The 11,262-nt window shown below is 35.8% G+C and overlaps 1 pseudogene; it reads right to left on the bottom strand.

Moving 5' to 3' along the window:
• Positions 1–8,023: 8,023 nt before the first annotated feature.
• LOC143679475 (NEDD8-activating enzyme E1 catalytic subunit pseudogene) lies at positions 8,024–9,987 on the bottom strand (annotated as a pseudogene).
• Between the last annotated feature and the right edge of the window lie 1,275 nt (positions 9,988–11,262).

Below are 11,262 nucleotides of genomic sequence, written 5' to 3' on the forward strand. Positions count from 1 at the left end.
AAATAACTGGAGACACGCTGGTGTTATGTTAAAATCAGGATTTGGAATCACTAGGATGCAGGGTTTCACCATCCAGTCTTTCATTTTTTTTATTTTCATTTTATTTTATTGAATAAGGACACTAAAACAAACACCATCTTCCCCCAAAAGTCATCATTTCGTTATTTTTAAAGGGGCATTTTAACCTCACAGAAATAGGAAGACTATAATTACAGAAAGTCTAAAGTATAAGTTGTTTTAAATTTTACAAAAAACTTACTGATGGTTATGTTTACTGTTCTTATTTTGCCCTAACCGGTGTAAACTTTGGCATGGAGTGGCACCAGCATGATGGCTAGCATTTACATGCAAGCCACATTGTTCTAAATCGCTTTGATTGCTAATGTGTAAACCAGTAGCACTGTGAGATGTTTACTTACATCATTCCTCTCGAGTACTAGCCATGCACACTGAGGAGAGGCTCGTTTGTCCTTCCTAGACATGGGCACATATGCAAACCATGAAGAGAAGAAAGCTTGACAAGTAGGCTATTTTCAGAGGTTCTTCCTTAGTCTGCCTTATAGAGGACATAATATTAAGAGGAAAACCATATATTGGAGATAGATGTAAGTAGAGAGAAAAAGGATTTGTCTCTGGGACATTTCAACAGCATTTCATTTATTCCCTGGAGAAAAAAATCTTTTTTTTTTTTGCATGGGCAGGCACCATGAATCGAACCCGGGTCTCTGGCATGGCAGTGGAGAAATTTAACTGGAGAGCTGTCATTACAACTCCTCATCCATGTAGTAGGGATGCACATAATAAATCAGTCTTTTTGAGATTTCTTTGTGCATTCTGACTTCATAAACTGATTTATCAAAATTAGTAAATGATAATGGAATCAAATGGATCTGGGTTTGATTCCTAGCTCAGCTACTTGATCATGCTGAAACCTTGAAAAAGTTATGTTACTTCTCTGAACCTCAGTTTCATCTTCTATAAAATAATGATGGCAATTTTTATTTTAATAAATGTATTAAAATTGCTGCTGTATGAAAGGATATTTTCTTGACATGAATGTATTAGCATAAACTTCTATACATATTTGCACAATTAATTAGATATGAGAATGAGCTACAAATTATAAAAAGAAGCAATATACTCATTACCTGAACATTTCTGAATTTGGGACCATACATGAATCTTAGGAAACAATCACCTTCATCTCAGTTTCAGTGCACAAACTGGGTTCTGCATTCTTTTTCTGTATGAGATCATGAACAATTACAGGCCAGAGGAAGTGATGATACTCAGATTGCATGCAAATATTAGAATCCGCAGACTTTCAAAGTGAGGTGAGAAAGCTATAGTAGTACTTGACTTCTATTTATGTATTAGCAGGAAAATATGGAAATAAGGCTACTGGTTGTCCCTTTTACTCTGAAAAAATCAGTCCAGAGATATGACCAAATGCCCCTATCCACAGACTAGTGCATTCCTCCTCCATTTCAGCTGGCTTCCTTTGAGAGTTCGTATACAATGAGGTGATCACGTAAGGGAAGGGCTTGGCAAGGGCTGGGTTTCACTCCTGTCAGAGATCATGCTGCTCACTGAGCACCACTAGGGCTTTCTGTGATCTCAGTGCATTAAAAATGGCAGTGGTGGTAAGAACATATGGACTTCCACTGCAGCCACGACAACCACATCCTTTACTAGAGAGGCAGTCATGGGTCAATGCTAGGAGCACTGACTCAGCCTGGCTGCCTAAGTGTGAGTCTGAACACCATCACTTACTAATCATATGATGTCAGGGAAATTAGTTAACCTTTCCGTGCCTCAGTTTCCTCATCTACAAAATGGGACCATAGCAATACTAGAAACTACTTCATAATATCGTAATGAGGAATGTAATAAGTTAATGTTTGTAAAGACCTGGGAATATGGAAGCTTATGTGAAAGTTTGATAAATAGTAACTCTTTAAACGTTATACTTCTAAAAAGGTATGTAAAATTAGCACGAAAAAATGCTTGAACATCTCTTACCCACCTAATTGTTCAGGTTGTTTTTGTTTTGTGTTGTTTGGTTTGCTTTTAGCCTTGGTTCTTTAATACTCATAGAGAACTATAAATAAATTAAATACCTGATCAAACTCTGAGAAAGCCCCAGTAAATTATTAGCATAGTCTTCATATTGATTTCTAACTATATTCTTATCTCAGAATGGATATCTTTGGTATGTGTTCTGTTTGGAAATAGGTTTTACATGTGAATAGTACCCATAGTCTTGATCGAAAATGCTCACAACCAACTGAGGATTAAGTGTGTCCAGGGAGAGGGGCTCCCCACCTCCAAAGCTTACAGGATGTGCTTACTGAGCATACAATTTCTCAGTTCAATTCTCTTTCTCCTCGCTTAGTCCTGGGCCAACAGACGTTAGAATGTAACAAAAAAATAGATGTCTATGAATGGTAACTATGTTCAAACATTTATTTTTTTATTATTAGAGAGGTTGTAGGTTTGCAGGAAAATCATGCAGAAAATACAGAAGTACAGAATTCCCACGTACCGTTCAGCACCCCCCCATTATTAACACCTTGTATCAGTCTGGCATATTTGCAGAAATTAATGAAAAAATGTTGTTATAATTCTAATATTAACTATAGTCTATATTTTACATAAGGGTTCACTGTTAGTATATAGACCTATGTTTGTTCATTTGTTTTATTTTTATTCTGGCAACATATGTATTTAATCTATAATTTCTCATTTTAGCCACATTCACATATATAATTCAGTGTAGTTTATTATAGTCACAAAACTGTGCTAACATCACCACATTCATTATCAAAATTTTCCCTTCACCCCAAATAGAAACTCTGTATAATTTAAGCATTAACTCCCTATTCCCTGCTCACACCCTGGCCCCTGGGTATCCTGTATTCTAGTTTCTGATTCTATGAATTTGCTTATTCTAATTATTTCATATTAGTGAGATCATACAATATTTGTCCTTTTGTGTCTAGCTTCTTTCAGTCAACATGGTGTGCTCAAGGTTCATCCATGTTGTCACATGTATCAGAGCCTCATTCCTTTTCACAGCTGAAAAATATTCCATTGTATGTGTATACCACATTTTGTTTATCCATTCATCTGTTGATAGACAATGGGGTTGCTTCTAACTTTTGACAATTGAGAATAACACTACCATGAACATTGGTGTGTAAATATCTGTTTGAGTCCCTGCTTTCAATTATTTGGGATATGTACCTAGAATTGGATTGCCAGGTTTTATATTAATTCTATATGTAACTTTTTCTTTTTTTACCAAATAAACATTTTTTGTTTTATTCTCACACATAAGTTAAAGTTTTAAAATATGTATATGGATTACCATCTATTTTCAATACCCTGCAATATTGACATTCCTTTATTCTTCCTCATGCAAAAATATTTGTGAATTTGTACATTTAGTCACTATCACTGTACACTCTAGGCATGTCTAGATTATACCATCTCAGTCTTTATTGTCTATCTTTCCTTCTGATTTCATTTCTGCCCCCAGACCTCCTCCTTCTGTCATTCTCACATTCAGCTTCATTCAGTATACTAGCATTATTGTATTACAGTTAGGTAGTATTGTGCTATCCATTTCTGAATCTTTACAATTAGTCCTGTTGCACAATCTATATCCCTTCAACTCCAATTACCCAAAATCTATCCTATTTCTATCTCCTGATGGCCTCTGTTCTTAACTGAAATTCTCCAAGTTCATTCATTAATGTTAGGTCATATCAGTGAGAACATACGACACTTGTCCTTCTGTTTCTGGCTAATCTCACTCAACATAATGTCCTCAAGGTCCATCCATGTTGTTACATACTTCATGATATTATTTTGTCCTACAGCTGCGTAATATTCCATCGTATGTATATACCACAGCTTCTTTAGCCACTTGTCTGTTGATGGACATTTGGGCTGTTTCCATTTCTTGGCAATTGTAAATAATGCTGCTACAAACATTGGTGAGAAAATGTCCGTTTGTATCCTTGCCCTCATGTCCTCTGAATAGAAACCTAGCAATGTTATTGCCGGGTCATATAGCAATTCTATACTTAACTTCCTGAGGAACCACCAAACTGCATTCTATAGCAGCTGTACCATTTTACATTCCCACTAACAATGGATGTGTGCCTCTTTCTCCACATCCTCTCCAGCACTTGTCATTTTCTGTTTTATTGATACTGACCATTCTGGTGGGTGTGAGATGATATCTCATTGTGGTTTTGATTTGCATTTCCCTATTAGCCCGGGAAGTTGAGCATCCTTTCATGTGCCTTTTAGCCATTTGTATTTCCTCTTCTGAGAAGTATCTGTTCATGTCTTTTGCCCATTTTGTAGTTGGGTTGTTTGTCTTTTTGTTGTTCAGTTGAACAATCTCATTTCATTATGGATACTAGACCCTTATCTGATGTATCATTTCCAAATATTGACTCCCATTGTGTAGGCTGTCTTTTTACTTTCTTGACAAAGTTCTTTGATGCACAAAAAAAATATTTAATTTTGAAGAGTTCCCATTTATCTATTTCTTTTTTTTTTTTTTTAAAGGAAAGACAGAGAGAAGGAAGGAAGGATAGAAGGAAGGAAGGAAGGAAGAAAGGGAAACATTTTTAAACATTTTCTTGTTTTATTGTATTCTGTTTCTCCGTTTTTGTTACATGGGCTGGGGCCGGGAATCGAACCGAGGTCCTCCGGCATAGCAGGCAAGCACTTTGCCCGCTGAGCCACCGCGGCCCGCCCCCCATTTATCTATTTCTTTCTTCAGTGCTCATGCTTTGGGTGCAAGATCTAGGAAACCGCCTCCTATTATAGGATTTATAAGATATTTCTGTACATTTTCTTATAAAAGTTTTATGGTTTTAGATCTAATGTTTAGGTCTTTGATCCATTTTAAGTTAATTTTTGTATAGGGTGTGAGATACGGATCCTCTTTCATCCTTTTGCATGTGGATATCCAGTTCTCCAGGTACCATTTACTGAAGAGACTGTTCTGTCTTAAATGAGTTGACTTGACTGCCTTATCAAAGATCAATTGTCCATAAATGAGAGGATTTATATCTGAACACTCTATTACATTCTGTTGGTTAGTATATCTATCTTTATGCCAGTACCATGCTGTTCTGACCACTGTAGCTTCCTATTATGCCTTAAGGTCAGGTATTGTGAGACCTCCGACTTCATTTTTCTTTCCCAGGATATTTCTAGCTATTTGGGGCATCCTGCCCTTCCAGATAAATTTGGTTATTGGTTTTTCCATTTCTGCAAAATAAGTTTTTGGAATTTTAATTGGTATTGCATGGAATCTATAAATCGATTTAGGGAGAATTGACAACTTAAAATATATATATACATATATACTTAGTCTTCCAATCGATGAACAATATATGCCCTTCCATTTATTTAGGTCTTTCTTGTGAGTCTCTTAGCAATTTCTTGTAGTTTTCTTTGTATAGGTCTTTTGTATCCTTAGTTAAATTTATTACTAAATATTTTATTCTTTTGGTTGCAATTGTAAGTGGAATTTTTTTCTTGATTTCTCCCTCAGATTGCTCATCACTGGCGTATAGAAACACTACAGATTTTTGAGTGTTGACCTTGTAACCTGTCACTTTGCTGTACTCATTTACTAGCTCTAGTAGTTTTGCTGTGGATTTTTCAGGGTTTTCAACATACAGTATCATATTATCTGCAAACAGTGAAAGTTTTACTTCTTCCTTTCATTTTTATGCCTTGTATTTCTTTTTCTTGTGTAATTGCTCTGGCTAGAACTTCCAACATGATGTTGAATAACAATGGTGTCAGTGGACATCCTTGTCTTGTTCCTGATCTTAGGGGGAAAGTTTTCAGTTTTTCCCCACTGAGGATGATGTTAGTTGGGTTTTTTTCATATATTCCCTTTATCATGTTTAGGAAGTTCCCTTCTATTCCTATCCTTTGCTGAAAACACCAAGAAAGGATGTTGAATTTTGTCAAATGCCTTTTCTGCATCAATCGAGATGATCATGCAGTTTTTCTGCTTTGATTTGTTGATATGGTGTGTTACATTAATTGATTTTCTTATGTTGAATCATCCTTGCATATCTGGGATGAATCCTGCTTGGTCACAATGTATAATTCTTTTACTGTGCTGCTGGATACGATTTGGAAGATTTTTGTTGAGGATTTTTGCATCTATATTCATTAGAGAGATTGGCCTGTAATTTTCTTTTCTTGTAGTATCTTTGTTTGGCTTTGGTATGGGGGTGATGTTGACTTCATAGAATGAATAGGGTAGCCTTCACTCCTCTTCAATTTTTTTTTTTGAAGAGTTTGAGCAGGATTGGTACTAATTTTTTCTTGAATGTTTGGTAGAATTCACCAAATGTGAAGCCATCTGGTCCTGGACTTTTCTTTTGGGGGAGCTTCTTAATGGTTAATTCAATTTCTTTACTTGTCATTGGTTTGTTGAAGTCATCTATTTCTCCTTGAGTCAATGTTGTTCATGCCTTTCTATGAACTTGTCCCTTTCATCTACATTGTCTAGTTTATTAGTATAAAGTTGTTCATCGTATCCTCTCATTACCTCCTTTATTTCTGCAGGGTCAGTGGTTATGTCTCTTCTTCCATTTCTGATTTTATTTATTTGCACCCTCTCTCTTCTTCTTTTTGTCAACCTCGATAAGGATCCATCAATCTTATTGATTTTCTCATAGAACCAACTTCTGGTTTTGTTGATTTTCTCGATCGTTTTCATGTTCTCAATTTCATGTATTTATGTTCTAATCTTTGTTATTTCTTTCCTTCCTTCATTCTTTTATGATCTGCGAAAGTGTTTTTGCATTATTTCAATCTATTTGAATTTATTGAGACTTGCTTTGTGACCTGGCATATGGTCTATCCTTGAGAATGATCCATGAACATTTTAGAAAAAGGTGTATCCTACTGTTGTGGTGTGCAATGTTCTATAAATGTCTGTTAAGTCTATGTATTTAACTTTTTGAAGGACTGCCAAACTGTTTTTCACAGCAGCTGTAACCGTTTGTATTCACTCTAACGATGAACGCATGTTAATAGTTCTCCACATCCTCTTCAAAACATGTTGTTTTCTATTTTTAATTAGCAGACATTATAGTGGGTGTGAAATGGTATCTCATTGTGATTTTGATTTGTATTTCCCTAATGGCTAATGATTTCAAACATATTTCCATGTACTTTTTTGCCATTTAGTATATCTTCTGTGGAAGAATGTGTATTCAAGTCTTTTTCTCACTTTTGATTGCATTGTAAATCTTTCTGTTGTTGATCATAAGAGTCTTTAATATATCCTGAATATTAAAGCTTTATCAGATATACGACTTCCAAATATTTTTCCCATCTGTAGGTTGTCTTTACTTTCATAATAAAGTCTTTTAATACTTTTTTATTTTGATAAGGTCCTATTTAGCTATTTTTACTTTTGCTGCTTGTGCTTTGTGTTTAAAGTCTAAGAAACCATTGTCCAAAACAAGGTCCTGAAAATGCTTCCTTATCTTTTCTTCTAGGAGTTCTATAGTTCTGATTCTTATATTTAGGTCTTTGATACATTGTGAGCTAATTTTTGTATAATGTGTGAGGAAGTGGGCAGTTGGGGGCCATAGGGGCTCAGTGACAGTGTTCTCACCTGCCGTGCCAAAGACCTGGGTTCAATTTCCGGTGCCTACTCATACAAAAAAAAAAAAAAAAAATCAGTTGGCCATAGAGGTAAGGGTGGATTTTTGAAGTCTCAATTCAATTTCACTAATTAATATGTCTGTCCTTGTACCAATACCGTGCTGTTTTGATTACTGTGGCTTTGTAGTAAGTTTTTTTGACAATATATGATTTTATTAATAAATAGTGCGAAAGCATCGATGATAACTATTTAACCATTACATTCTTTAAACATCCATATCTTGGCTTTAATATTGTACATACTGACCTCTATGCACAGGAATAAACATATGAAAATAATTTCCATTTCCATGCATAGGTATTCAGTTATAACCCCATTTACAAATTATTATGCACAAGATAACCCTTTGCCATAATTAATATTCATTTGGACAGCCGTAATTAAATGAATATTAAATCAAGCAACAAATATCCTATGTTCAATATGCTTCAGATGTTATATAGATTGCAATATTTAATGTTATTTAAAACTTAGTTTCCTTATTTTCTTTAAAGGGATACCTTTTATATATGTGGGTGCTCAACTTTTGTTTATGTGAGTGCTTTACTGAAAGTTGAAGAACGTGTTCTCTGACCATTCAATAAGGGTCTTATTGTATGCCTCTTTTCCTAAGAGAACCAATACATTTTCTCATCTTTTTTCTCTAGGCATCATTTTGCATATTACTAATGAAAATGCTTACACACACCAACCCCCAAATCTGTCTTCACAGGAACATTATAAAGTTAAAAAAAAAAAAAAGTGGTTCTTTATATTTAAAAAAGTCAAATTCCAGTAACACTAATGCTAAAAGTGACATCGATTAAATTTCTTAGCATCCACAAAGTGATATTTCCATGAGTTTTCTATTATGTGCAAATTTATTTTCCTTAAGAAGTAAAATGAAGTTTGAATAGTACAGTCTGTGGGGTGGTGACATCTGCAACTGCCAGTTCTTGCCCATCAACAAGTTCCAGTTCTTTCAATGTCTTGGAGAGATTTGGCCTTGTTCGCTCTTCAATAGAGGTTACCGACTGTAAGTAAAGTGTTCTATTTTTCCCCTCTAATGTGGCTGTGATGGCTGGAGATTTCATCTGCAGAGATGCACTATTGGTTAGATAATCCAAAACCTCCTGTAGTTTAGCTGATGGAGAGAACTGAATATTTTGAGGGAGCTGGCTACAAGCTGGACAGTTTTCCTTTCTCTCTGCTTCAAATGTATATGTGTACAGCCCATCTACATCATTGAATACCAAGTAGTTATTAAGGGGAATGTATGCACTTGTGGCTATTTTAAAAACCTCAGTGGCACACACAGCTGCAGTGACTGCATTTGTGGAAGCTACTGCAGGAATGATTCGTTTTACAACACCTTAAGTGAGTCTATATGTAACACCTCTAATATTATATTGTGATGCTCTCTCTAAGGATTTTTGGAAAATCCACTGAATGTGGTCAGGATCATCTCCATCTAATGGAACCCCTTCTCCAAAAGGTTGCTCCTTAGGCCACTGCAATATTCTTACATACTCAATACAGTGTTCTGGTAGCCTGGGCATAGAGGCAATGGTGCACATGGGAAAATTAACCTGTGGTGGATAAAGTTCCAGTGTACATTCAATACAAGCAGTCATTCCAGGCAAAATCACCCTGGCATTTCCCTTAAAACCTTCTGTTCCCCCATCTATCAAAGGGACAATGGAGCTTGGATCTAACACACCATCTTCATAATTTAGAAGAGATATCAGCATGCCATTTATCCATCTTCTGGCAATGATAGAGTCCAGTCCACATACAATAATATGAAATTGTCGATAGAAAGTGTCATTAAAATCCTGAATCTTGTTGAAATGTGGAACTACATTGCAATTAGGAATTCTGTCATTTAGAAATTCAGCAGCGACTTCAGCTTTAGGTCTTCCAACATCTTTAGGCCTAAATAAAAACTGCCTATTTAGATTGGAAACATCTATAGTGTCCATGTCTATAGCATGAGTCTGTCTAAAACCAGACAACGCCAGATTTTTCAGGAGCTCACATCCTAAGCTGCCAGCTCCAATGAATAGAACTTTACATGTATCTAACAAAAACTGGAGAGATTCAGTGCTCGGTTCGAAATCAGGGTGTGTGAAGGGTCCAGATCGCTTGAGGAACTTCTTTACATGGTTCCAGCGACCTTCCCAATCTCCAGTGTCCCTACACCCACCATCAACAGCCATTTTCTCAGCCAGTAGCTCCTCTATTCTCCTTCTTTTCTTCTCCGGCTCCTCGCCATCCGCCATATTCTGTAGTAAGTTTTAATTGGGATGTGTGAGTCCTCCCAGTTCCTTCTTCTTTTTCAAGATGGTTTTGTCTATTCAGGGTTCCTTACCTTTTCATATAAATTTAATGATTGTTGTTTCTATTTCTGCAAAGGGTTGTTGGAATTTTTATTGGGATGATATTGAATCTGTACTTTGCCTTGGGAAGAATTGACATCGTTACAATACTTAGTCTTCCAATCCATGAGCACAGAATGTCTTTCCATATAGTTAAGTCTTCTTTGATTTCTTTAATGATCTTTTCTTTTTGTATACTGTATGGTGGGGTTCACATTTCATTATTTTTCCATGTGTCTATCCCATTACTGAAGCACCACTTGTTGAATTTTGGGGGGAGGGGAGGTTATACATGGGCTGGGAATTAAATCCAGGTCTCCCACATGGCAAGCAAGAATTCTACCACTGAACTACCCTAGCACCACTTCTTCGATGATTTTTTTTTAATGTATGCCATATGGTGGGGAACACATTTCATTTCTTTTCCATGTGACTATCCTGTTATTACAACATCATTTGTTGAATTTTGGGGGGGGAGGGGGCAGGAGGGGAAATGCATGGGCCAGAAATCAAACCTGGGTTTCCCACATGGCAGGCAAGAATTTTACCACTGAACTACCCTTGCACCCCACTTTAGTGATGTTTTGTAGTTTTCTGTGCACAAGTCTTTTCTATCCTTGGAAAAATTAATTTGTATATTTAGCTTTTCAGTTGTTATTGTAAATTGAATTGTTTTCTTTATTTCCTCTTCCTATTGTTCAATATTAGTGTATACAAACACTGATTTTTGCATGTTTATCTTGTACTCTACCATTTTGTTGAATTCATTTATTCTAGTAACTTTTGGCTTTTTGGGATTTTCAGGATTTTCTACATATAGGACCATGTCATCTGCAAATAAGTGGGAATTTTACATCTTCCTTTCCAATTTAAATGCTTTCCATTTCTTTTTCTTTCCTAATTGCTCTTGCTAGAATTTCCAGTACAGTGTTGAATAACAGTGATGACAGTGGGCATCCTTGTCTTGTTCCTAATTGTGGAGGAAAGCTTTCAGTCTTTCACCACTGAGTATGATGTCAGCAGTGAGTTTTTCATATACGACTTTTATCATGTTGAAGAAATTTCCTTCTATTACTAGTTTTCTAAGTGTTTTTATCAAGAATGGGTGCCTGATTTCATCAAATCGCCTTTTCTGCATCAATTGAGATGATCATGTGTGTGTTTTTTTTTCCCTTTATT

The sequence above is a fragment of the Tamandua tetradactyla genome, chromosome 4 (assembly GCF_023851605.1).
Source record: "Tamandua tetradactyla isolate mTamTet1 chromosome 4, mTamTet1.pri, whole genome shotgun sequence".
Classification (NCBI taxonomy): domain Eukaryota; kingdom Metazoa; phylum Chordata; class Mammalia; order Pilosa; family Myrmecophagidae; genus Tamandua; species Tamandua tetradactyla.